The following is a 27,304-nucleotide window of genomic DNA, read 5'->3' on the forward strand; positions in this document are numbered from 1 at the left end:
ACTGCAAAAAAAATTGTAATTTCATTGTGCTACAATCTTCACAGTTGGTTTCATTCATGATCTTCATGTTAAAATGGGGACAGGGAAGCAAGAAACAATTGAATGACAGCACCAAGTTCTCATACAAAGCGACAAAGCTACAATTTCTTGTACTACACCATTGCTCAAACTCCCAAACCATCAACTATGTCTTGAGGAAAATAGTTTTGTCCTAGATTCAGTTTTTCTTCCCAATCATTGGTAAGTGGATTGCTTTTCTGCCTGAGGTACATTTGGGATTAAGTCCACTGTCAAAGGAGCCTATGAGGCTGGCGTTCTGATCTGTCATCTTTTTTCATCTGACTCTTCTAATTTAGACCTGAGCATGTGAAGCCCAAATCCTATTAAATCTGAGGCAGAGTCAAATAAATTAAAATATAATGCTTCTCATATCCCTGTCCATGTTGACCCAATTTACAGCAACACTAGCTATTTCCTGTCCTAGGCTGGCCTTTCTTGGCATTTATAGGAATTGAAATAGATGTATTTGATCTTACCCTTCAGCAAGTTTCAATAAGGAATCAGAGATCTTACCATAAATGACCAAAAAATATTTTTAAAAAGCATATATCTATGTACAGAAATACATTACTTTGCTAATGCAAAGATGTGTAATAGAGTTGGGCACAAAATACATCTTCATTCGCTGAATAGTTTTTTTAAAAATGTCAAATATGTAACTAAGCTAGAAAGACTAGACCTTTGCCTCATGGTACCAAAATTTAGTGGGCACAAAAATTTTAAATGATGATTTTTAATATTATGCTATTTTAAAGTGGTTAAACTAACTCCTGACAACATTTTAACTCCTTCAGAATATAGTGTAGAAACTAGTTAGCAAGAATAATAAGTTAAATTGGAAAGCTATCAAATGACATGCTTCCTCCTAAGGGAGCTATATATCAAAATGAGTTCCTCCTTCAATCTCTTCTTTGTTGCCCCCAAGCCCAGGAGCATCCTTGTGGCTTCCCAGAATCTCCTCCTTTTCATGGAGTAGTGTCATGGGGTCCTCCACTCCCTAACCCCAGAACAGATTTGAGCACATTTACAGTATTATTTTTCTAAGGAATATTAACAAAGGGGACCAAAATTGCTAGTTACCTCTCTGGATTATATATGTGTTGACAGACTTCAGACTTACTTATTAGGAAGAACTGGCTGTTTACAAGCTTTCCAAGGCTTTACAGACTTCAACTACAATAAAGAGCACATATGTTCCATGTTCTCATGACAGAAAAAAAGGAGCATGGTACAGTGGAAAGAATATTAGTTTTGGCAGACACTCCTGGCTTTGCTATCTATAAATCTGTGTGATCTTAGACAAGTCACTTAGTTTATCATGACCCCTATAAAATATGGGTGGGAAGATTTGAACTAGATAGACTATTAAATCCTGCTAATATTAAAGGATTATATGCTAGCCTTGGAATCAGGAAGACCCGAGTTTAAATTCAGCCTGAGTAACTTATTAGCTAGTTGACTCTGGACATGTCAGTCTTTTTGCCTCAGTTTCTTCAAATGTAAAAAGAGTTGTATGACCCTGGGATAACTCACTTAACCCATCTGCCTCAGTTTCCTATCTCTAAAATGGGAATAAGAATAAAAGCATCTACTTCCCAAGATTGTTGTGAGGGTCAAATGAGATAGTTAAAAAGTGCTTTGGAAACCCTAAAGTTTATTATTATTAATCTAAACAGGACCTCTACTCCTGAGGCACATCCAAACTAGATTTTCCTGCCTTCTTGTTTTTGCTTCAGTTGTTCACTCTGCCTATATCACCCGTCAGATTTCTAATAGTCTTTGAAAATCTAGCTCAAATGTGTCTTCTCTTCTGGAACCTATTTCCCTCAAATTAGAAATCAAGTTGGAAGTTGGGGACTCTTGCAGTTTTCATCCCATTCTGCCTTCTGTTTTCATCATGAGTAGAATGCCTGAACTTATGGAGAGCATGAACTTTGTGGCATTTATTTTGGCTACAGAGGATAATTTTTTTCCTTTTTTTTTTTTTTGGTTCATATTCTAGTTTGGGGTTGGTTCTGAATAGTTGAGGTTGCCCACCAAGTGACATCCAAATAAATGAGGTATTATTGAAATAGCTACAGATGCTCATTCATCAATACTACAAAAGATTGCTGATTTCATCACCATGGCTGCTCTTCTTGGCTTTTTGCCTCCACAGATAAGTCATTGGGCGTGCTAAGGCTAAATCAGTTTGAGATCTGATGGTCAGCCCCTTGATCTGTTTCTGCTTCCATATATATGTGCTGAATACCTGGAGGGGAAAAAAAACTGGCTCTAAAGTCAGAAGTCTTGGGTTCAAATTTTGCTTCTGATTTGTACTATCTATGTAGCTGCAGTAAGTCTGTTAGCCTATTTGACCTGCTCATGTATAAAGTGGGTGAACTAGGCAATCTCAAGGTTCCTTCCAACTGTAAATCTATGATAACCTTACAATTCCAATATGACCAGATACAATTCTTATATGAAAAGATACAAAGCTTTTCACCTCTTCAAGCCTTTTTTCCCACTGATAAAATCAGAATAATTTACATAAAATTATTATTTTATAATCTATAAAACATGATAGGGGTTATTAGTTGGCTTAATGGTTACCTTAAGCTAGGAAGACCTGAAATCATATCCAATTCAGATACTTCCTGGCCATGTGACCCTGGACAAGTCACTTAGCCCTTTTTGCCTCAGTTTCCTCATCTGACAAATGAGCTAAAGAAGGAAATGGAAAACCATTTCCAATATCTTTGTCAAGAAAACCCCAAATGGGGTCACAAAGAGGTAGACAGAACAGAAATGACTGTTAATAATATAGAAGAATATGTTTTTCTCTATTGTTATACATGTATCAAATATACTATATTATATAGTATATATTTCATATAATATGTAGCAATATAAAATAATATATATAAAACAAAATATAATTATATATTATATAGAATGGTATAATATCATAGCATTATTACTACCATATGATATATAATAAATAATATAGTATGCATTATAAATAATATGGTATTTATTTGAATTATATACTAAGTAATTATATACATGTGCATATAAAATACATTTTATTTAAATTTATTTGACTTAAAAATATTTTATTTACTATTTTAATAATATTATTATATATTATATATAATATATATTCTATTCTGTATTATTACATTATTGATATATTATTTGATATATAATTTAGTATATATTGTAAATTGTGTGGTTATTAAATATTTTATTTATTATTATAAATATGTTATTACTATATATGTAGTATATTTGTTATTACTACATATAGTATATATTTATATATTATATAACATTTTATAACATATATAAAAGATACAATATTATAGTTACTATCATTATACCGTGTATGTTAAGGTATTCTATATATATGTATATATATATATATATATAAAATACCTCATTTATCTGGATCACTAATATGTATAATATTATACATATATTATAGGAAAATATTATGTTATATTTTATACAATATGTTATCTAATATATAAAATTTTATATTATATATAATATATTATGTTATCTAATATGTAAGCTTTTATATTATAAATAATTTATTTCTAAATTAAGTTGCTTAATTTTAAACTATTAAATATTTGGATGTTTAGATAAATGATAAATAGTTTAGATAAATCTAGGATAATAATTATAGGTATTATAAAGAATGACATTGGTGGTAACATTCTTATCATTGTTTACTTATTTATTCATTTTTATCTTGACTCTAATTTGATTAGTATAAGGAACATTCAATGAAAAGTCTTCCTGACTCCAAGATCAGTCCTCTAAATCCTAAAGTTTCCTTCATACACAGTAGGCAATGCGTCAACTTCATAATCAAAAGTTCTGAGTTAGAACCTTGAAGAGGACAAGTCACTTGAGAATCTATGTAGTAAGATGCATAAGTTAGGGAGAACTAGGTTCAAATCCTACATCAACCATTTACTAGCTGTGTGATCCTGAGAAAGTCATTTGACTTTTTGCCTCAATTTTCTTAGTGTTAAAGTTAGTTTAAACTCAGTAGTCTCTAAGAACTCTTCCAACTCTGTATGTCATGATCCTATGATGCTTCAGTTGGTTGTCTTCTTTTGGAAGAACTAGAAGAACAATGAGAAGAAGAAGAAGAAAAAGGAGGAGAAGGAAGAGGAGGAGGAGAAAGAAGAGAAGGAAGAGGAGGAGGAAGAGGAGAAGGAAGAGGAGGAGGAAGAGGAGAAGGAAGAGGAGGAGGAAGAGGAGGAGGAGGAGGAGGAGGAGGAGGAGGAGGAGAAAGAGAAAGAGGAAGCAACTAAGTGGTATAATGGATAGAATGCCAGATCTGGAATCAGGAAGACTTCTCTTCATTAATTTAAATCTGATCTCAGCATATCAAAAATTATATCTTGAAAGATAATTATTCAGAGCATTAGAGCTTCTTCAAGGTAAGAGAGACATTCTATAAACATGAGTTTATCACTACTGCAAGATTTTATAAGAAAAAATCATATGGTATCTCTTCCTCTCCAAGAAAATCTTTCCATTTTATACATGATTCAAATTTATTCACTCAACTATTCACGTGTCCTTGGTTTCTATTTCAACTGATATGGTAAGTGATTCATTTTTCAAAGGTCAGAATGATTTCAGCTTAATTTGAGACTGCAATGATCTTGGCGCAATTGAGTGGTATGAATTCCATCTCTCTCTGCAACTAATTCAATATCCCATTTAGCCTGTGGTTGCAAAGAGAAGCTCCAGGCTTTTGAAGATTTGTAAGAGAACTCCTTTTAATCCTAGCTCTGGCCTGTTTTAAGTCCATTAGAGCACTTTTCAACACCTTGCTCCTTTCCCAGTGAAACAGTCACTAGGTAATTATCCTGTTTAGTAATGTGGATGTGATTACATTGCTGATCTATTTCTCCCAGGCTGGCCCATTTGAGAGTGTACATGGTCACAGAACTCTTTGCCAACTCAACAACATTCAAAGTAGACCAACAGAAATGTCTTCATTTAGTTATAAATATTTTTTCTGCATACTTTTGGTCATTCTTGTTCCAATATAGGAGGAAATGTAGAAGGAGGAAGAGGGAGAAGAGAAGAAGAAAAAAAAGAATGAAGAAGAAAAGAAGAAAAAGAAGAATGAAGGAGAAGAAGGAGAAGGAGAAGAAGGAGGAGAAGGAGGAGGAGGAGGAAGAGGAGGAGGAGGAGGAGGAGGAGGAGGAGGGGGAGGAGGAGGAGGAGGAGGAGGAGAAAGAAGAGGAGGAGGAGAAATCAATTAAGTGGTACAGTGGATAAAATGCCAAACCTAGAATCAGAAAGACTTCTTTTTATTAATTCAAATCTGACCTCAGATACTTATAATCTGTGTGACTCTAGATAGGTCACATAACCCTATTTGCCTTAATTTCCTCATTTATCAAATGAGTTTGGGAAGGAAATGATAAACTATTCTAAGTATCTTTGCCAAGAAAACCACAAGTAAAGGTGCAAAAAATCACTCAACTGAAAAATGACTAATAATAATCATAATCATATTTCTCTATAGGAAAGAATTAAAACTACAAAAGTTAATTCATTTATCAGGGCCTCCAAAATGCAAAATACCAACCAATGGCAATATCTAGGTATAATTTAGCTTTCTTTTTATTAATTTGTTCCATGATTTAGTAATTTTGATATTGATTTAATTCATTGATTATTGCGAAATATGGTTATTGAGAATGAACTATATACAGGGTTGAATTTCAGTATTTAGAATGGATAAATACAAAGATAAGAAAACACAGACCTCAAACCAATAGTAATACTGTATTGATTAATATATACATCTTAATAATACACATAGAAGTACTGTATATATAATAGAAGAAAAATAATATAAAACATTTTATACTATTATAGTAATTAACATGAATATTATAAAATGAAAATGTTTAATAGCTATAGATGGAATAAATACTTTAAAAAATGTTTTGTTTCAATTTATCAATATTACAACAAACTATTTTCCTTGTACTAAAATATTGTTGTGATTATTAATAGTTTTGACAGCAATGTGATTGAATATGTTTCATATTTTAAAATCTTGGCAATATTTAGTGATGCAACAATTTGAAAGTCTGGTTCTAAGTTCAGATCATTCATTATGAACAAAAGCAGATGAACAAAGAAGATCCTAAAAAACAGAAGGAGATATGTGCAAGGTCTAAGAGATTATAAAGCTCTCTTAACAAATATATCCAGACAAAGAAAAATGAACCAATCAAACCTGATTAAGTAACATTGTGGACTCCAAAGAGAGCATGGAATAAAAATACAAGAAAACATAGAATAGCTCAAAAGAAAAATGAAATCCATTAAAGAAAAATTATGAATGAATATTAAAAAGAAGGAATCCACAATCATCTCCAGAAAGCAGTGAAAGCAATCAAAAGATTTGGTATAGAAAAATACTGGGAAAGAAAAAAATATGGCAGAATAAAAGCAAAAAAATCTGTTAATAAGAGAACACATCAATTTTATACAAGTCAAATTGATTGACCTTGAAGGCAGGATGTAGAGAGACAAGTTAAGATTGTGGGCGTGAGGAGGGGAGCTGAATGTGATCATGCAGGATTTAATGGAAGACAACTGCCCTGAGTTTCTGAACACTGAAAACAAAGCATTAATCAGGAGAATCCAAATACAATCTCTTGAAAAAAGGAGAAAAAAGAATTTGAATTTCAAATTCCAAGACACACTGTGGTTAAATTTAACAAACAAAAATTCTTCAAGTAGCCAGGAAAACTATCGTCAAATATAGGACAAAAAATATTCGACTAATATAAAACTATTCAACATCAATAAGAAATTGAACAAAGGAATGAAATACTATAGTCTGGGAAGAAAAGAAGCTCATGCTACAACCCAAAGTCACAAACCCTGAAAATATTAATCTAATCATCAATATAAAAAGATGAATGTTCAACAAAAGAGATTCAATGATTGATTATTTGATTAACAATCCCCATAGTGCAAAGCTCCAGTTTCCTCAGCAGTTCACAAACCATTCATCATTGATATAAATTCCTTCTATCATAGATATTAAGAGTTTTTTTCAAAAAAACTATCCCCACAGGATATCCTTTTCTGTCATAACATAATATAACATAACAAACAAAATTACACTAGAATTTTAGGATGTGGGATCCTACTTATCCTTTCTCTGAACTCTGTTATCTATTTTCCCAAATTTCCAATGCGTATCAAATTACATATAACTTTCCCCTTCTTATCTAGATTTGAATGAAATTTAAGTTGGAGCAGTTAAATGTTCCCAAGGTCCCTTTGATTTCTACTTTAGCAATCAATTCTTTTTTGTTGTTAGAAAAAAGATTCAGATTTTACTAAAATGTTTCCAATGTTCTTCAAATTTAACAAGAGCACTTTGTCATTATGACAACTTTTCCAAAACGTTGTCCTTGACAAAACATGATGGGGAGTAAGATTGCCTGGAAGGTAACTTCTGTAGTATTTTAAAGGGCCACAGACCTCCCTGCCATTTTCAATCAGTCAATTAGAATGTATTTATTAAGTACCTATTATGTACCTGCCATCATGCTAAACATTAGAGATAAAAACAAGGTGGGGGAAATAATTAAAGTTCCTACCCTCAAATAACTTACATTTTTTTCTTTATTCTTTTTTTTGGGGGGGGGGAGAGAGGGCAAGGAAAGGGGACAAAATGACTTACCCAAAGTCACATATATCTAAGGGCAAATTTGAACTCAGGGTCCACCTAGGAAACTAGGTGCACAACTGCCCCAGTTTGCATTCTAATGGGAAGACAGTATATGTATATATTATTTGTTTATTTATTTATGGATTTTGGTGATTCATACAAAGTAGATACATGATAACTCTATAAGGTAAGACACTGCCAGCTGGACGAACAGGGAAAAGCTTTTTATAGAATCTTGAAATTACTCTCTTTCTATTATTTCTTTCTGTGTATAATTGTCTTTTAACTGGATCTTTCTGATCATCTTTCAACAATAATCATCAAATTGCACATATATAACTTATATCAAATTGCTTACCGACTTAGGAAGAGAGGTGTGAGGAGAGAGAAAGTTTGGAATTCAAAATTTTCTCAAAAAATGAATGTTATAGTTTAACCTATATCAAATTGCTTGCTGTCTAGGAGATGGGGTGGAGAGGGAGAAAAATTTGGAATAGGGGAAGCTAGGTTGGTGCAGTGGATAGAGCACCAGCCCTGAAGACAGCTGAGTTCAAATTTGGTCTCAGACACTTAACACCTCCAAGCTGTGTGACATCCGGCAAGTCACTTAACCCCAATTGCCTCAGCAATAATAATAATAATAATAATTTGGAATACAAGGTTTTGCAAAGGTGAATGTTGAAAACCCTTTTTGCTTGTATTTGGTAAAATAAAATCCTACTTTAAAATGAATGTTAAAATTTTCCTTTATATTACATTAGATTTCTTAATCAGAAAAAAAATAAAATACTCTTAAAAATTACCATCAAATTTCTCTTCTCATGTCATTTCTCACTCTTTACAGACTTACCATGAAAGGGGAAGCATTAAATATTAGGGAAACATTTTTATTAAATATATTTTTCAAAAGGAAGGTGTTCCATCTCTCCTTTGCAAAGATGAGAGTCGATCAGAACGGAACACTATATATGGTTATTTTGGATGAACTGCCTTTTTTGCTTTCTTATTCTTGAAATAAAGGACAGATCTCTGAGTGAAGGAGATAGGACAGATATAGTGGGAAATGAAGATATTAAAAATATAAAAGGGAGCCATAATTTAAAAAAAAAAAAGAAAGAAAGAAAAACAGACTGGTCATCATTTAGAAAATGGTTGAACAAACTGTAACCCATGGATACCTGTTCTCTTTCAAACTAGTCCTTTTTTTCTGAGATAATCTTCATTTTATCCTAAATTGTTTGTGGGCATAATTATTTACGTATTTCCTTTCCCTCCTTGCATTTTGAGCTCTTTGGGAGCAGAGACTGCTTTCGCTGTTCACCACATCACCAACATTTATAGCACAGTGCTTGGTACATAATAAGTGCTCAATGAAAACTTGTTGACTTTGACTTGAGCAGAAGGAAATAGCAAATATCAGGACTTAAAAGCTACACAAGAAGGCTCATGTGACCCAATATAGCAAGCAGAACTGAAAGAAAAATACCCATAATGACAGCAACAACATCAATGAGAAGTCAAGCTCTAAACAATTTTATAAAATGATAATGCGTTCTGACAACAGAGTAAACTGTGTCTCCTCTCCAAAAGGAAGCTACAAGGACAGAATTGGCAGGTGGGATGATTGCTGTGTGTTTGCTTAATTGTTTTTCTTTGTTACAAGGAGTTCTATTTATAATGTAGATAATAATGGGAGTGATCTATTTAGAGATGTTGTGTTGTGAGAGCAAGAAAAATAAATAAAATTTATTTTAAGGAATAAGTTGTTGTTCAGTCATGTCTGTCTCCTTGTGACCTCATTTGGGGTTTTGTTGGCAATAGAATGGTTTGCCATTTCCTTCTCCAGCTCATTTTACAGATAAGGAAACAGAGGTAAAATGAAAATGAACTAAACTTTCAAGGAGTTTATTGTCTAATAAGCTTTTACTATTAGTCAATGAAAAAATTATTATATTTATAATAATATATTTGTTATAAATATTTATTATTTGTTATTATTAAGTACTTACAATATATCAGGAACTATGTTTTTAGTCTTGAAAAGAACTTTTATCAAGAACTCTGGGAAAGAATAGTATTGTGGCCATAGTATTTTTGGATGAGAAAATTAAGGCTCTGAGGAGATCATCATGTGCTTATGATCAAAGAACTAGTAAGTGTCTAAAGTGGAATTTGATCTTGGTCTCCATGTTCCAAGATCAATCCATAAAGTGACTCCATATTTTAACACTATCCACAGATTGACTCAATGACATCTTTTGGTACTGTCTCTATAATGTGACTTTGTCTTAGCCATTTGAATTTTTTAAAAGATTTTGATTAGTGGGGTTTATCCCTTCCATCCCTGCCAGAAGTGAATTTGTGAGGTAAAGGAGGAAGCAAAAAAGAATTTTAAAGATTACATTTTCAACAAAGCCATTACCCAAAGTCATGTAGTCAAAGTAATGAATACATGTAGTGTCAGACTCTGGATGTGATTTGCTAACTAAAAATTCTCCTTCAGCAAATAGAGCAGGATTATCATTCAGGCTGTCATGTTATTCTGGGCCAGTTCTCCGACAGTTCCTAGGATGATTATGCAAGATACACTATCATTACTGAGGTTTTTTTTAAATAATTCCAACTGTCCCAGGAGGCCAAAGGCAGAGTTCCCATAATATAGCCATTTCTTCTGGGTTTCCAAGCAGGGCATGTTTCTTCTGTCAAATGAGTCAGAATGGAAATAGGAATTAGTTCATGACTCATATATTTTTGTGTTTTTTTAAAGTTAAATTTGTTTTTGTTTAAATCCAGGACTTGAACACTTGGGACTAAATAAACTTTCTACAGGTTTCATAAGGCTCAAAGCTCTAGCCTCATATGGAGTAAGGGCAGGCATGTTGCCTCACCACAGTAGGCATTGGTCACTCTTGAAACTTGGCTACAAAGATAAGTCTTTTCCTTTGCCTTGTTTTTAAGTTTTCTTGATACCTTTTTAGATAGATACATAGAGATAATAGATAGATAGATAGATAGATGAACAGATTGATGTATATATTCATATGTATAAAGATAGATAGATAGATAGATAGAGGAAATGGGGAACACACACACACACATACATGTACACATATACCGTGGAAATTTTCTTCTGGGCCCATCCTACTCTCTGAAGCTATTCCATCTTTTCTAACAGAGAGCATTTTGTTGTTGTTGTTTTATTTCCAATTTTTTGCAACCATAATAGAGTTATGAAAATATTTTGTTACTGTGGTATAAATAGGATCTTTCTAATTTGGAGTGTTATATGCTTTAAAATATTGGTTTTGATTAAGAATCACTTCAAATTCTATCTCTGATATAGTACTGATATGACTGGGGACAACCTCAGTTTCATCATCTATAAAATGGACTAAGTAGACTCTAAAATTTCTTCCCACTCTAAATCTAAGCTCTTCTGATGCTTTGGTCATATGAGTTCTTCATCAAAGGATATGAACGGGTGCCTTTATTCCCATAAGCCACAATAAAGGAGAACAAGGGACTTGGATTTTGCCCAGACTATTACCATGAGTTATTTGGATGGTATGGATCCAAGGAAAGGGTATCACCCTTTTTGTTTACCTTTTTGTCAGGATAATCCAAGCCTTTTAGGGAGTATCATAAGGCTGGGTAACTATATGTATTACAAGAGTAAAGGAAAGATGGGACTCAATAAAACTGCAGTAAGGTACCTGGGTATCAATTCCAAAGCTACTTCCCTTCTGTAAGTAAAGTAAGATTATAGATTGAATCCTTATATAGACCTTTGGGATTAAGTGGAATTTGCCAGAATATTAAGAGGCTGATTCCCTAGCAACCCAAATTAATCTACCTTCCAAATGAAATTCAAAACACAAAGATTAGAGTATGGAGGGCATTAGGACTCTGAAAAAGATGGCAGCTACTAATAAGAGAAAATTATTCATGCATATTAATTTTCTCATTGAAAGATAGTATAGAGCACCAGCCCTGAAGTCAGGAGGATCTGAGTTCAAATTTGACTTCAGACACTTAATACTTCCTAGCTATGTGACCCTGGGCAAGTCACTTAACCCCAACTGCCTCAGCCAAAAAAAAGAAAAAGAAAGAAAGAAAAGAAAAGAAAGGAAGGAAGGAAGGAAGAAAAGAAAGGTAGCATTGCATAATGCACAATTTTGTGTACTGAGCACCCTGACACCAAAGCAGATAGATAGATAGACAGACAGACAGAGATGACAGCAGACAGACGATGGACAGATGGATAGACAGATTTTTTTTGGATGTATGGACAGATTTTTTTGACAAATGGATAAATGGATAGACAGGTAGATAGGGAGAGAGAGATAATAGTTATAAAGAAAGGAAGATAGATGATAGACAAGTAGAAAAATAGGACAAGTTGATAAATAGACAAGTAGATAGATAGACTAGTAATAGATAGAAAAGTAAATAGATAGATGATAGAGAAGTAGATAGGTAGAAAGAAATGAGAGATAAATAGAAAAGTAGACAGAAAGACAAGTTGATAGATGATAGATAGATGAATAGGAGGATGATAGATAGATGCAGTAGAGAGATAGACAAGTAGATAGAGACAAGTTAATAGAAAAATATGACAAGTTGATAGGTAAACTAATAATTAGACACAGAGAGATAGACTAGTAATAGATAATTAGAAAAGTAATTAGATGATAGACAAATAAATAGGTAGAGAGAGATGATAGGTAGATAAATAGAAAGTAGATAGAAAGGCAGAAAGACAAGTTGATAGATGATACAGAAACAAAATAATAGATGGAAAGATAGTCATACAGGTCATATATACACATTGTGAACGTATGTATCCAAGTATGTATGTATGGATATATACACACACATATATAGACACTGTTTGTATATATATATGTATATTTGTACATGTATACGTAAGTATAGATATATATAGATAGATAGATAGATATACTGGTATATCCACAATATACATAAACCAAAATAAAGACTTTGAGTTTTTTAGAGTAATTCCCCAAACCTGCCACATCTAGTTTCTTCTACTGTTTGTCTGGAGTTGCATAATAAGGACAAAGTGGGCTGATATACATTACCAAGCAATGTATATATGTATGGGTATGGATGTATACATAAGCATACATAAATATACAAAATAAAAACCACAAAAATAAACATGATAATTAGAAGAGGGGGTTGTGGATCAGAAAAAGCTTCATATAGAGAATAAACCTTGAAATGAGCTTTGAAAACTTTTAAGAACTAAGAGAGAATGCAAGTCATCTATCAGTTGTCTCTCCCTCTCTCCACATGACCCATCTTTTTCTCTCATAATTTCTTAATGCTGTCTAATATACAAGACAGCTACTTAGTAGATAGAGCGCATAGACTGGAGGCAGGAAAACCTGAGTTCAAATCTCATACCTACTAGAGTGTGATCCTGGGCAAATTAACTCTGTCTGCCTCAGTTTCCTTATCTGTAAAATGCCCTTGGGGGGAAAAAATTACAAACCACTCAGCAATAAAGTCCTAAGTGAGATCTTAAAAAGCCAAACACTGCTGAAATAATTGAACAACAAAATCTTATACACCACTTCTGGCTTAATTCCCTGTTGGTAACATGTTACAGTCCACTTTGTGCTTACTAAACAATTCCAGACAAGCTAATACTAGAGGAAACTAAATGTGGCAGGTTTGGAGAATTACTCTTAATAAACTCAAAGTCATTATCTGGGTAATACATTCATAGACATGGCCTGTTTCTCGGGAGAAAATAAAAGAGCTTTGTCTATTGGCAGGTGAATTTAATGTCAAACTTGAAAAAAGGTTAGAAAACTCCCTACGAATCTTCACATCATATTCTCTGGTCTATAACTCTAAGCTTTAATCAAATTTGACTATACTCATTTCATGTGATGCTATCCAGGGAAGGGGGGAAGTTCCATTAGGATGAAGAGAAATCATCTCCTGTTTTCACTTGAATACACACTCCTTTCATTAAGCAGACTTCTTCAACCTCAGCTTGTCACATTAAGGTTGTGTGTGAGTGTGTGTGTGTGTGTGTGTGAGAGAGAGAGAGAGAGAGAGAGAGAGAGAGAGAGAGAGAGAGAGAGAGAGGAAGGAGGGAGGGAGGGAGAACTGAAGTTGTGTAAGATTAAGTGACTTGGTCAGAGTCACATAGATATCTGAGACCAGATTTAAATTTAGGTCTTTCAAGCTTCCAAGCCCATGGATTTATCTACTTTGCCCCCTAGCTGCTTTGAAAGTCTTGATATTTCTAAGTAAAAGCTGATTAAAATGAAGAGTTTTCCCTTGTGAGAACATCCTCCATAAGCCAACCTCAACTTTCATAGACTCAATTTGGAAGTTGTTCAGATGAAAGCATCTGAGAAAGAAATGAGGGAAAACACCATATCTTTCCCAGCTTTTAAAAAATGGCCTCATTTAGAACCTTAATGTGCCTAGCTGAGGTAGAAGAAGTCTTCTTAATGATTGGGAGTGTGTATTCAAGTGAAAACAATAAATGATTTCTTTTCATCCCAATGGAACTTTTTCTCCCATCCCTGGTTAGCATTACATGAAAAGAATACAGTCAAATTTGATGAAAGCTTAGAGTTAGAGATCAGAGAATATGATGTGAAGATTCATAAGGAGTTTTCTAATCTTTTTCAAGTTTGACATTAAACTTACCTGCCAATAGGCAAAGCTTTTATTTTCTCCCTTTTTGTCCAAAGAACAAGCCATGTCTATGAATGTATTACCCAGATAATGACTTTGAGTTTATTAGAGTAATTCCTCAAACCTGCCACATCTAGTTTCCTCTAGTATTAGCTGCCTGGAGTTGTGTAGTAGGCACAAAGAGGATTGCAACACATTACCAACAGGGAAGAGAGAGAGAGAGAGAGAGAGAGAGAGAGAGAGAGAGAGAGAGAGAGAGAGAGACGGAGAGGGAGACAGAGAGACAGAGACAGAGAGACAGAGACAGAAAGACACACAGAGAGAAAGAGAAACAGAGATAAGAGAGAGACAGAGAGTGAAGACTGATAGAAAGGTAGGTAGGTAGAAGATACAAAAAAACAGATACACAGATAGATATATTAGGCAGACAGACAGAGGAGATAGACTAACAGACACATACATACATAGACATACAGAGAAGATAAGCAGATGATAAATACTGAAAAAGAAAGATACACAGGCAGGGGGAAAAAAGGAATCAAAGAGAAGATAGACCAACAGACAGATACATACATACATATATACATACATTCATACATAACACAGACAAAGAGATGGATACATACGTATATATATATATATATATAGAGAGAGAGAGAGAGAGAGAGAGAGAGAGAGAGAGAGAGAGAGAGAGAGAGATTTATTCATACTCTACAATTCAGTTGAACTGATCACTTGGCTATTTCTCACACACCATTCTATTCCCTGTCTTCATTCTATCTAACTATCTTTCCATCTATCGAACATTTACACACATTTTAACAGCACAGATGAGGATCCATATTAGCACTGGCGCTAGTACACCCACCACTTATGGGAAATGTCTGGGGGCCCAGGCTGGGTTACTACTTGTCAGATGTGTTAGAGAAGGAATTCTTGGCCTCAGCTCCCTTTCCACCCCAGAGATTCTGTGATGCTTTGATATCCCTTTAAATAATACACCTAGAGGTATGGGGAATCTCAGGGGTTATATGGCCTAACCCCTACATTTTTAGTTTTTATAAATGGGATAAATAAAGCCCAGGAAGAACAAGGGTTTGCCCCACTAGGACACATAGACAGTAGTAAAATTTGACCCCAGAATCTCTGACTCCAAAAGCAGTCATTTTTCTACAACACAACACTGCCAGTGGTGTTCATGAGTTCATAGAGTCACAGATTTAATGCTGAAATGGACCTCAAAGGTCATCCAATTTTATTCATTTTATAGAGAAAGAAACTGAAGCCCTGAAAAGATGAGGGACTTGCTACGTCAGCAGCAAAGCTAAGGCTCAAACCCACATCCTCAGACTCCAAATCCAATGTGCTTCCCATTTCACCATTCTCCTTCTTATCAAAAACAGCAACAACAAAAGTGTTTTTTTAAGCTACTTTCTAATATTTTGTTAATTCCAATCTTTCCTTGGAAGAAAGGAAAGGAGGGAGGGAGGGAGAAAGAGAGGGAGAAAGGAAGGGAGGGAGGAGAGAGGGAGAGAGGGAGGGTGGAAAGAAGGAAGGGAGGGAGAGTGAAAGGAAGGAAGGGAGGGAGGGAAGGAGGGATGGAAGAAGGGAAGGAGGAAGGAAAGGAGAAAGGAAGGGAGGGAGGGAGGAAGGAAGGAAGGAAGGAAGGAAGGAAGGAAGGAAGGAAGGAAGGAAGGAAGGAAGGAAGGGAGGAAGTGAGGGAGGGAGGAAGGAAGGGGAAAAGGGGGGGAAGAAAAAAAAAGGAAACAAGTCTTTATTAAGCAGTTTATCAATCACTATGCTAAGTAATTTACAAGTAGTATTTTATTTGATCTCTCAAGAATTCTGAGAGGTGGGCCCTCTATCCCCTGGACCACCCAGGTGCCTCTGTTAAAGTGAAATTCTAGTAACAGGAGGAGATATCATTGTGATTTCATTAGTACAATGAATCCCCAACCTTCCTTTACTTCAGCTAAATTTTAGGGACTTGTTTGAGGGATCTAGCGGTTAAGTGGCCAACCCAAAGTTTCTAGCAAGTATTTAAAGTGACATCATAAAACCCTATTATCTAGAGCTGAAAAGGACCTTGTTATAGATGAAGAACGAGAATCTCAATAGGTTAAGTGATTCACACAAGGCCCTACAAGGATTATCATGGGCTGGATCCTAAACTTGATCTGTTGCTTTTTCCTCTGTACCCCACTGCCTCCTAATTCAAACCTTCTGAACGCAAGGCAGGGCTTGAGGCTGTACAGCCTGCTCTGGGGAACCATCCCCCTTTCTCATCCTTTTATCCACTGAGACAAGCAGAACCAAGAGATCAGCTCTGGCCAATCAGGACGACGAATGAAATAATATTGCTTCTTGGTTGCCACCTCTCACTTCTTGGAAAACACCAGCAGGCTCTCTTAAAGAACAAATGACATCATGCTCTAATTGCATGAAAAAAGAAAGGCAACAAGAACTCGAAGCCGTTTTCCATCCCCTCCACCTCTCTAAATCCCCACAGAATTACAAAATCACAAAATCCCACCCTCCAACACCTCAGTGCATAAATCACAGGATTATTTTTCCTAAGCTCCCAACAAAAATTTATGAACTGAACCCAAGAGCTGGAAAGGGCAGCACTCAGTGGGATTTGGTTGTTTGATGGTTTTTCACGCGCAAGTGGTTCCATAGGAACAAGGAAGAATGGCACTTACTGTATACGGATAAATAATTAGGCTCACTCCTGACTTAGCTACAGAGGAATAAGAGCCGCTGGACAAGCCCCGGCCAGCAGGGAAGGCAATGATCAACACAATCCAATTAGAGCAGAGCTGCCAATTTGGTTGACTGGTGGGTAAGGCAGAGATGCAAGCAAGTTGGGCTTTTAAGAGAGCATGGACTAGACAGTACTAACAGAGAGGGGAAGGCAGAGGCAAAGACAGAAAGAAAGAGAGACGGGGAGACAGAGATAGAGACAGAGACAAAGACAGACAGAGAGACAGACAGAAAGACAGAGAAACAGAGACAGAGAGAGATAGAGACAAAAAAGACACAGAGACAAAGACAGATACACACACCGAGAGAGACAGAGACAGAAAGGCAGACACACACAGAGACAGAGACAAAGAAAGAGAAAGATAGAGACAGAGATTTAGAAAGACACACAGAGACAGAGACAGACAGACAGACAGACAAAGGCAGAGGGAGACTCAGAAAGGGACAGAGAGAGACAGAAAGAGAGAAACAGAGAAGAGAGAGACAGAAAGACAGAGCCAGAGATTTAGAGAGACAGAAAAAGAGATGTAGTCAGAGATAGAGACAGAGGGAAGAGAGACAGAAAGACAGAGAAGAGACAAAGACATAGAAAAAGAGAGACATAGAGAGAGACAGACAGAGAGACAGAGATTAAAGACAGAGACAGAAAAAGAGAGAGTCAGAGACAGAAAGAGACAAAGATAGAGGAGGGAGGGAGGGAGGGAGAGGGAGAAACAGAGACAGAGAAACAGAAATAGAAACAAAAACAGTGGGGGGAAGGAAGGGAGGGAGGAAGGGAGAAACTAGTCTTGGTCTGTAGGACATGGAGAAAGCTCAGAAAACAAAGCTCTGGTTTCAGGATCCTTTTTACAACCTCTCAGGCAATAATCCCCATGTACAATAGAATCCAGCAGAAGCAGTTAAGCCATCCAGATCTCAATTCTGACCACAGAGAATTATGAGGCAGAATTAAGTTCTATCACCCTAGTTCAGCCCCTCATTGCCTTTCATATGAATGATTGCACTGATATAGATGTGTGTATGTATTGTGTATATGTGTCTATATATGTGTATCTTTACATACATGTATTTATATTATGTGTATAAGTATATATTTATGTGTGTTTATTCATATGTATATGCATATATTTTATTGATAACTTTCATTTTTCATATCATCTCGATTTCTCCCTATATCCCCCTCCCAAAGAACTCTTCCTCACTAATAATCTCCCAATTGTCTTCCCTGCCTCCAATTTCTCCCTTCTCCAAACTATAAGACAAACTACTTGAGCACAAGGATTGGCTTTTTTTTTTTTTTCACCTCTTTTTGTATTCTCAAAGCTTAGTCCATTGTCTGGACAGCACATAGCAGGGGCTGAAAAAATGTGAGTTGATGGATTGATATAGTTAAAAGGGACCTCTAACCCCCTTCTGATACAACCCTTCATTTTAAAGATAAAAAACTGAGAGTCCCCTAGATGATAGCTTGTTCATAGTCACAAAGGGAATAAGCGGCAAAGTTGGGAGCCAAACCCACAGCCTCACACTCTCCTCCCAGAACTCTTTCTGTTGTAGCTTCCTACTTCATCCAGCTCCCACAAAGCTGCCACAGTGAGATTCCAAAAACTCTCATCTGCCTGAGTCATACCTCCTCTCAAACTTCAGTGGCTCCCTATGTTTCTAAGACCTGGCTCCAACCCAGCCAGTCTCACATTTCCAATCTCAAGCTATTTTACTATCTTGGTTTAGCTGTGCTGACTCCTTGCCATTCAGAACACTTTAGTTTTCTTCAAAACAGCTTAAGTACCGTATTCCAAATGAGACAGTCCTGACTCATGCAGCTCCAATCTAATATCTTTCCCCAAAAAATAACTTTGCCTTTATATTTTTTTCATTGCTTATCACATATATTGGAATGTTAGCTCCTTGAGGACAGGGATCATTTCTTAAAATCACAGCTCTAAAGGTAGGGGTTTAGAGCATATTTAATCCAACTGTCTCATTTTTACAGATAAAGAAACTAAGGCCCATGGGGGTTTGTGTGATTTGATCAAGATCACATAGGTAGTATCAGTTGAAGAATTTGAACTCAGGTCTCCATACTCCCAAGCCAATACTCTTTCTATTGTATCATGCTTTGAATCCCCAATGTCTAGCACAGTAGCTGGAAGACAGTAGATACTTAATAAGTGTCCATTGTTTTATTGATCAATTGACTTTTTTTTAACCTTATGCTGTTTCTTTTTAAAATGTCAATTCATTTATTGAACATCTAGAGTGTTCAACATACTGCAGGATTGAGGGAAATGATTATTTCTGTATTATATGAACAACCAATTACTAAATTAGAATAGAAGATTTTTTCCCCCTTTATTTTCTCTGTTAGGTACCAGTCCTTGCAGATCAGCCAGCCAGGGTCTGAAAAACATTTCCAATAGTGAGATTGCCCAAATCCTACAAGATTCCCTGCTTTGTAATCTGCCATCTTGGACAGGACCTCACCCAACTAGAAGACCTTACAAACAATATATTCTAGGTGAATTTTTGCCCTTAGGAAGTAAATCTATGTCTTTGTAGATGCTCCACTAGAATTTAGGGTGACACAGATTATTAAGGAGAAAACCAACCAGAGTAGTTTGGATAGAGATGGATTTCTTTGTCTGCATTTCTGGAAGAAACTGAGTCTTACAATCAAGTCATGTTCTCATTAGAAGAAGCTGAAAACTTTCAGTCCTCCTCTTCATTAATAAGTCTAACCCTTATTAACTGTTTACCAATTAGGGTTGATTTTTCACTTATCCCGAGTACCCCCTTTTCCAAAGGTATTAAAGTATTTAAGAATTCCATGATTTTGTATTTGGTTAAGGAGAAAGAGCACTGACCATCAATTTATTGGTTATTTGCTAGACTAATTAATAAATTGATTATTAATTACCCAGATACTGTCTGTCAGACTTTTCATTTATTTCACACCTTATTTAAAGATGAACAAGATGGTATCTACCCTTTCAGAGGTTATAATCAGCTTTTACTTAATGCCAAATCTATTCTCATTGTTAGTGTTTAGCTTGTGAATTTTCTACTTATACATGAAAATTTTAAAACAGGGCAGAATTTTTCCAAAAATCTAAGATTCTGGGTGTTGGAATTCTTTCATCTCTGCATTTAATGCTCATTAACTCACCCACTATTTCACCAGTGAATTGGATCTCTTTGGATACCCAGCTCACTGGATAGTAGAATTTCAGAGCTGGGAAGGAGTTTAGTCCAACCCATATCTGAACAACGATTTCCTTTACAATGTCTTTTGCAAGCCATCATCACATCAGTGAAGGTCTTAAGTAAGGAAAAATCCAATAACTTCCCAGGCAAGCTATTTCATTTTGGGGTAGTTTGAACTGTAAGGACATTGTGTTCTCACATTAGTCCTTAATCTTCCTATTGCATGTCTGTCTATTGTTAATGTTTTTGCCTTAATTTGTCTCCCTCCCTCTTTCTCCTTCTCTCTCTCTCTCTCTCTCTCTCTCTCTCTTTTTTTTTTCTCTTTCTCTCTCTTTCTCTCTCTCTCTTTCCCTCTCTCTCTCTCTCTCTTTCCCTTTCTCTCTCTCTCTCTCTCTCTCTCTCTCTCTCTCTCTTTCATTTTGATGGATTTAAGATTTTGATAGATTACAAGGGTACTTGGTTTGCTTGACTATGCATATTTACTACAGAAAGGATAGATGACAACAGATGGATAGATAGAAAGATTGATGGATGGATGGATGAATAGATAACTAGATAATGATAGGTGACAATAGACAACTAGATAGATAACTAAGGATGACAACAGATGGATAGATTGATAACTAGATACATGATAGTTAAAAATAGATAACTAGATAGGTCATAATTGATAGAGATAAGTAGATAGTATAATTAAATAAATGTTAGATAACAAAGATAGATGGATGGATGATAGGTAACAATAGATAGAAAGATAAGTAGATAGATGGATAAATAGGTAACTAAATAGATAGTGATTGATAGATAATGATAAATAGATAAATAGAAAAATAGATTTCATTTATATTATATAATTTCTTTGCAGTGCTGCACTGACCACATATGGAGTATCTTATACTACATTTTAGATCAATCAAAATTTATTAAGCATCTGCTAAGTGTCAGACACTGTGCTAAGCATTAAAGATACTAAAAGAGGCAAAAGATAGTCCCAGTTATCAACATTGGCTAATTGAAGAGTATTCAGAGGAGAGCAACCATGGAGGTGAAGGATCTCCATAGGAGGACTGGGTTGCTGATAGGACACCAGACTTGGAGAAAGGAAATCCTAGGTTATATCCCACTTGAGATACTTACTACTTTTGTGGCACTGGGAAAGTCACTCAATTTCACTGTCTCCATTTCCTTATCAAAAAGTTCCTAAGGTTCATTCTCACTGCTGAGACAGTTCGATTTAGAAAATATTTAGGAAAGATTCGGGAAAATCTTCAGGCATCTGTGCCTAGAGTGATTGGAAAGCATGATGAGCAAAGTGACACATTTAGTGTTGTTGCTTAGTAGTCTCCCATTCTTCCTGACAGATTTTCTTGGCAGAGATATTGGAGTGGTTTGCCTTTCCTTTTCCAGGTCACTTTACAGATGAGGAAACTGAGTCAAATAGGGTGAAGTGACTTGCTCAGGATCATACAACTAATAAGTTTCTGAGGTAGATTTTGACTCAGATTCTCTGACTACAGGGTCAGAGCTCTATACACTTCACCACCCACCTGCTCCTTAAGAATTGATTAGAGCTATTCAATAGAACAGGTATCCTCAGAAGGAAGTCAGTTCTCCATCACTGGAGATTTTCAAACAAAGATGAGATGACTATTTTCTGTGGGGATTGTGAGGGGATTTTACATTGATGGTCTGACTTTTTGGCTTCTAAGATCCCCTCCAATTGGTCATTTCAGTTATTTTGATTCAAATTCATCTTTTAATTACATATATTTAACCTATATCAGATTGCTTGCTGTCTTGGGGAGGGAGAAGGAAGGGAGCAAAGGAGGAAAATTTAGAACTCAAAATCTTACAAAAAATGAATGTTGAAAACTATCTTTACATGGATTTAGAAAACTAAAACACTATTGAAAACAAAACAACAAAAAAAATCATCTTCTAAGGGTTCCTTCAAAGCAGGTTAGGGCTGGTTCCCAAGAAGTGATAGTGAGTTCAGAGTTGGTTGGACCCAAACAATTTTGGGAATAGTGAGAGCATGGAAGACAGTCCTTATCAGAGGAAATGGGGTGATAATCCTTTTTTACTCTTCTGTCATCAAACCATATCTGACATATCTTTATTTGTGGGTGACACATTTTAGGAAAAACTTCAACAAGTTGTAGGGTATCTTATGGTTGGTCACCAGCAGAGTGAAGGTCTTAAGTCCATGTCATATGAGGATTAAATAAAGATACCTGGAAATGTTTAGTCTAGAGAAGAGAATACTTTGGGGAAAGTTGTTTGTAACTATTTAAAAGTCAGTACTCTAAGGGCAGCTAGGAAGTGCAGTGGATAGAGCACCAGCTCTGAAGTCAGGAGGACCTGAGTTCAAATCTGTCCTTAGACACAACATTTCCTAGTTGGGTAACTCTGGGCAAGTCACTTAACCCCAATTGTCTCAGCAAAAATAAATAAATAAAAAAAAAATAAAAGGCAGTAATTTGACTTCAGACACTTCCTAGCTGTATGAATGTGGGCAAGTCATTTAATCCTGCTTGTCTCAGTTTTCTCATTGGTAAAATGAGCTGGAGGAGGAAATGCCAAACTATTCTAATATCTTTGCTAAAAAAAAAATCCCAAATGGGATCACAAAGACTCAGACTGAAAAACAACAAACTGAAAAAGAAGCCCTTTCCGCCACAAGATACAAAAAAGCAAATTAAAGTTAGAGGGTTGAATGAAATTAAAACATAGCCAAGAAAACCATATACATGGTGATTACAACACTGCAAACAGAACCACTTTAAAAAAGTGAATATTGCAAAATTATAAAAATTAAGCATGACTTGAAAGAAGAAATATGAGGACATTCCTACCCTACCTCCTTGCAAAGATAAGCAGTCCACAAATGTCTAGCTTGAACATATTTTAGACTTCTTCAATGTTAATCAATTATGCTGAGCTTTTTCCTCTTCTTTTTTGTCTATTAAAAAAAATTTCTATGTCTAGGCAGTTAAATGGCATAATGGATAGAGCACCAGCCTTGAGGTAAGGACCTAAATTCAAATCCAGCCTCAAATACCTAATATTTATTAGCTGTGTAACTCTAAGCAAGTCACTTAACCGCAATTGTCTTTCAAAAAAGAAACCATACTATTTATTATATAGGATGATTCTCTGAGAGAAGAAGGGAAAGAAATTATGGTGATATAAAAACAAAAGAGAACATTAAAAATTCATCTAAAAATGAAAAGAGCAATAGCATCCAAGAAATAAAGGGGTGACAGTCTCACTGTACTCTATCCTGAAATACAAAAATTAAATCAAATTTAAAAAATTCTTGTAGATCACAGGATCAAAATATAGAGCTGAAAGGTATCTTAGATTATCTAATATAAATATAATAATTTTATAGAAAAAGAAACTGAAGCTCAGAAAGGAGATACAGTTGAAGCAATATCCAGTCCAATGCCGCATAATCCAATGCAAGGTACAACTGGGCAAGCTAGGATCTGGGCCTAGTTCTCAGGATTTCAATTTCCAGGATTTTTCCACCAGCAGCACTAAGCTAGCTCCCTCCCTTTTGAGCAGGGATGACTCAGTCGATACTTTCAACATATGACATCAACGTCCATAATAGATAATTAGTAATAGAAGAAAGCAGCATGATCTTGTTTGTGTATCTGCAAGCGAGAGAAAGGAGCTGGGACAGGCTTTAAATGCCACTTTCCAACCAAGAAATTCAGGCTCCATCTGACAACTAGCTATTTTCCTCTTCTTCCACAAATAAGATGAGGAAGGGAAAAGAAAAAGAAAAAATCATGATGATGATTTCACTCTGAGTTCTTGGAAAAAACACTGAGTATTTATCAAAGAAATGATCCAGCATGCTGTTGGGGCTTACAGGAGGAAGTATAATAAGCAGATTATCAAGTCTGACATGGAACAGCAGTGGAAAATACAAAGAAGGCTTCTGGGAAATAAAAGTATTTGACTAAAACTGGAAATAAGGAAAGTACTGAGAGATAAGCCCTAGGATGGATGAAAATCTTGGTGAAGAATCTTCATCCAAGTGGACATTTAATAGAATACTTAATTCAAAAGGGCCCCAACCTACTGCTGGTCCATTCCAGTAAAGTGAGTTCATAAGCTGCTCCAACTTCTGGAACTTCTGAATCTTTTTTTTTTCTTTTAGATAATCATATTACATAACTTGACTAGAGCTAATAAGGGTCCAAGGTCTAATTTGAATTCAGATCCTCCAAGTCTTCACAGTGCCATTAAACTGATCCCTCACAAATATTCTCAAAGAATAACATTTGAATGAGCCAATTTCAGATCCGATGGTACCATGAAGGAGGTTCACACTGAAAGCAGAAGTGAGCTCAGAGCTTGGGTTGGGTGTGGGCAGCCTCCAGGAGCATTGCCCTTGGCCCCTTCCCATCAAGGACTTTAAGAGGGTATTTATAAATGAAGCCGAGGGGAATGATCCCTTAGAATGTGCTGGCTCACACTCCATGCACACTGAGAACTCGCAGGCTAAACTGCCTTTGCTGTAAAATGTTTTATGATGTGGGGATTAGAGCATGTTTGTTTGTTTGCCTAAATGGTGCAATTGAAACTACCCTTGATCTGCAGCTGTGCTTCCAAATTCTTGGCCTAAGCAAGCAGTATTGCTGATACTGTGTCAATATGAGGACTGAATTCAAAGGGAGGAAGGGTAAGAGAGGGAGGGAAGGAAGGAAGGAAGGAAGGAAGGAGGGAAGGGAGGGAGGGAGAAAGGAAGGAAGGAAGGAGGGAGGGAGGGAGAAAGGAAGGAAGGAAAGAAGGAGGAAGGGAAGAAAGGAAGGAAGGGCGGGAGAGAGGAAGGGAAGGAAGGAAGGAAGGAGGAAAAGGAGGGAGGGAGGAAGGAAGGAAGAAGGAAAGGGAAGGAGGGAGGGAGGAAGGAAGGAAGGAAGGAAGGAAGGAAGGAAGGAAGGAAGGAAGGAAGGAAGGAAGGAAGGAAATAAGGAAGGAAGGAAGGGAGAGAGGGAGGAAGGGAGAAAGGGAAGGAGAGAGGAAGGAAGGAAGGAGGGAATGAGGAAAGGGTGGGAGGGAGGGAGGAAGGAAAGAAGGAGGGAAAGGAGGGAGGGAGGAAGGAAGGAGGGAAGGGAGGGAGAAAAGAGGAAGAGACAGAGGAGGGAGGGAGGGAGGAAGGAAGGAAGGAGGAAGGAAGGAAGGAAGGAAGGAAGGAAGGAAGGAAGGAAGGAAGGAAGGAAGGAGAGAGGAAGGAGAGAGGGAGGAAGGGAGAAAGGGAAGGAGAGAGGAAGGAAGGAAGGAGGGAAGGGAGAGAGGAAGGAAGGAAGGAGAGAGGGAGGAAAGAAGGAGAGAGGAAGGAAAGAAGGAAGGAAGGAAAGAAGGAAGGAAGGAGAGAGGGAGGAAGGAAGGAAGAAGGAAGGAAGGAAGGAAGGAAGGAAGGAAGGGAGAGAGGAAGGAGAGAGGAAGGGAGAGAGGGAGGAAGGGAGAAAGGAAGGAGAGAGGAAGGAAGGAAGGAGGGAAGGAGAGAGGAAGGAAGGAAGGGAGAGAGGGAGGAAAGAAGGGAGAGAGGAAGGAAAGAAGGAAGGAAGGAAAGAAGGAAGGAAGGAAAGAAGGAAGGAAGGAGAGAGAGGAAGGAAGGAAGGAAGGAAGGAAGGAAGGAAGGAAGGAAGGAAGGGAGGGAGACAGTGAGGGGAAAAGTGATGGAGGGAGAAAAGGGAAGGAAGGGAGGGAAGGAGGAAGGGGGGGGAGGAATCTCTAATTTGTAGCTTCATTTAAGCTCAGAAGGAATTTTACAACTAATCTAATCTAATCCGTTCATTTAAGAAGTGAGGAAAGGGATTTGCTCTCCTAACCTCTGGGTTGAGGGAATTACTCCCACACACCCAGTAAATGTCAACAGAGCATTGAACAGAACTGAACATTGAGGATGGGTCACAAGCTTTTCCTTGAGGTGATTTTCATGACTTCTCCTCAGGTTTAAGTGGGGGGAGTCTACCATGACCTTCTATAGAGTTTCATCCCTAGATTCCTTTTTCTATTACTTAATGAACTATTCACAGGCAGTATCAATAGCACTGTACTACTGGTGAAACAAGCTTGAGTACTAGGAATATTCTAACTTCCCAGGGTTTTCTGGGATCATAAGTCATTTGCCATGTTGAGGTTTAAATATAACTTGGTAAATGTAAATAATTCTGAAACTACAAAGGTACAAAGGTAGTTTTTTTTTTCTCCCCCCCCCCCTTTATTTATTGATACTGAACAATATTCTACTACCACCTAGTGGTCTCTCTGAGAATAGCTCCAACTCAAGAACAAAGCCTTCTTGACTCCTCATACCCCTTTCCCTTTCTCCACTGCTCCTAAAGATCCTATTCCTCCAGGATTCTCAAGTAAGTCAGGAATCCGCATGATAGTATTACAATGGACCTGAAAAAAAAACAGCATTAAGAAAGCCCCAGATCTGTCAGAGAAAAATACAAATCACTCCAAAAATACTGAATTTGTCATTTGAAAGACCTGCATTCAAACCCAGTTCTGATATTTATTCATTTTATGATCCTGGACAGCAAGCCCACAATAGCTCAACATCCTCATCTGTAAAATGGGTATAAAGTAAATGCACAAACATCAATTTCACAGAGTTGTTATAAAGCTCAAATATAATATACATAAAGCACTTTGCAGACTTTAATCCACCATATAAATATTATTGTTCTTGTTCTCTTTTTCTGTTTCTCTGTCTCTGTCTCTCCCTCTCTATCTCTCTGTCTGTGTCTCTCTCTGTCTCTGACTCTTTGTCTCTCTGTTTCTCTGTCTCTGTGTGTGTATTTCTCTGTTTCTCTTTGTCTGTTTCTGTCTCTGTGTCTCTGTCTCTCT

Source organism: Sarcophilus harrisii, chromosome 5 (assembly GCF_902635505.1).
Source record: "Sarcophilus harrisii chromosome 5, mSarHar1.11, whole genome shotgun sequence".
In the NCBI taxonomy this organism is placed as follows: domain Eukaryota; kingdom Metazoa; phylum Chordata; class Mammalia; order Dasyuromorphia; family Dasyuridae; genus Sarcophilus; species Sarcophilus harrisii.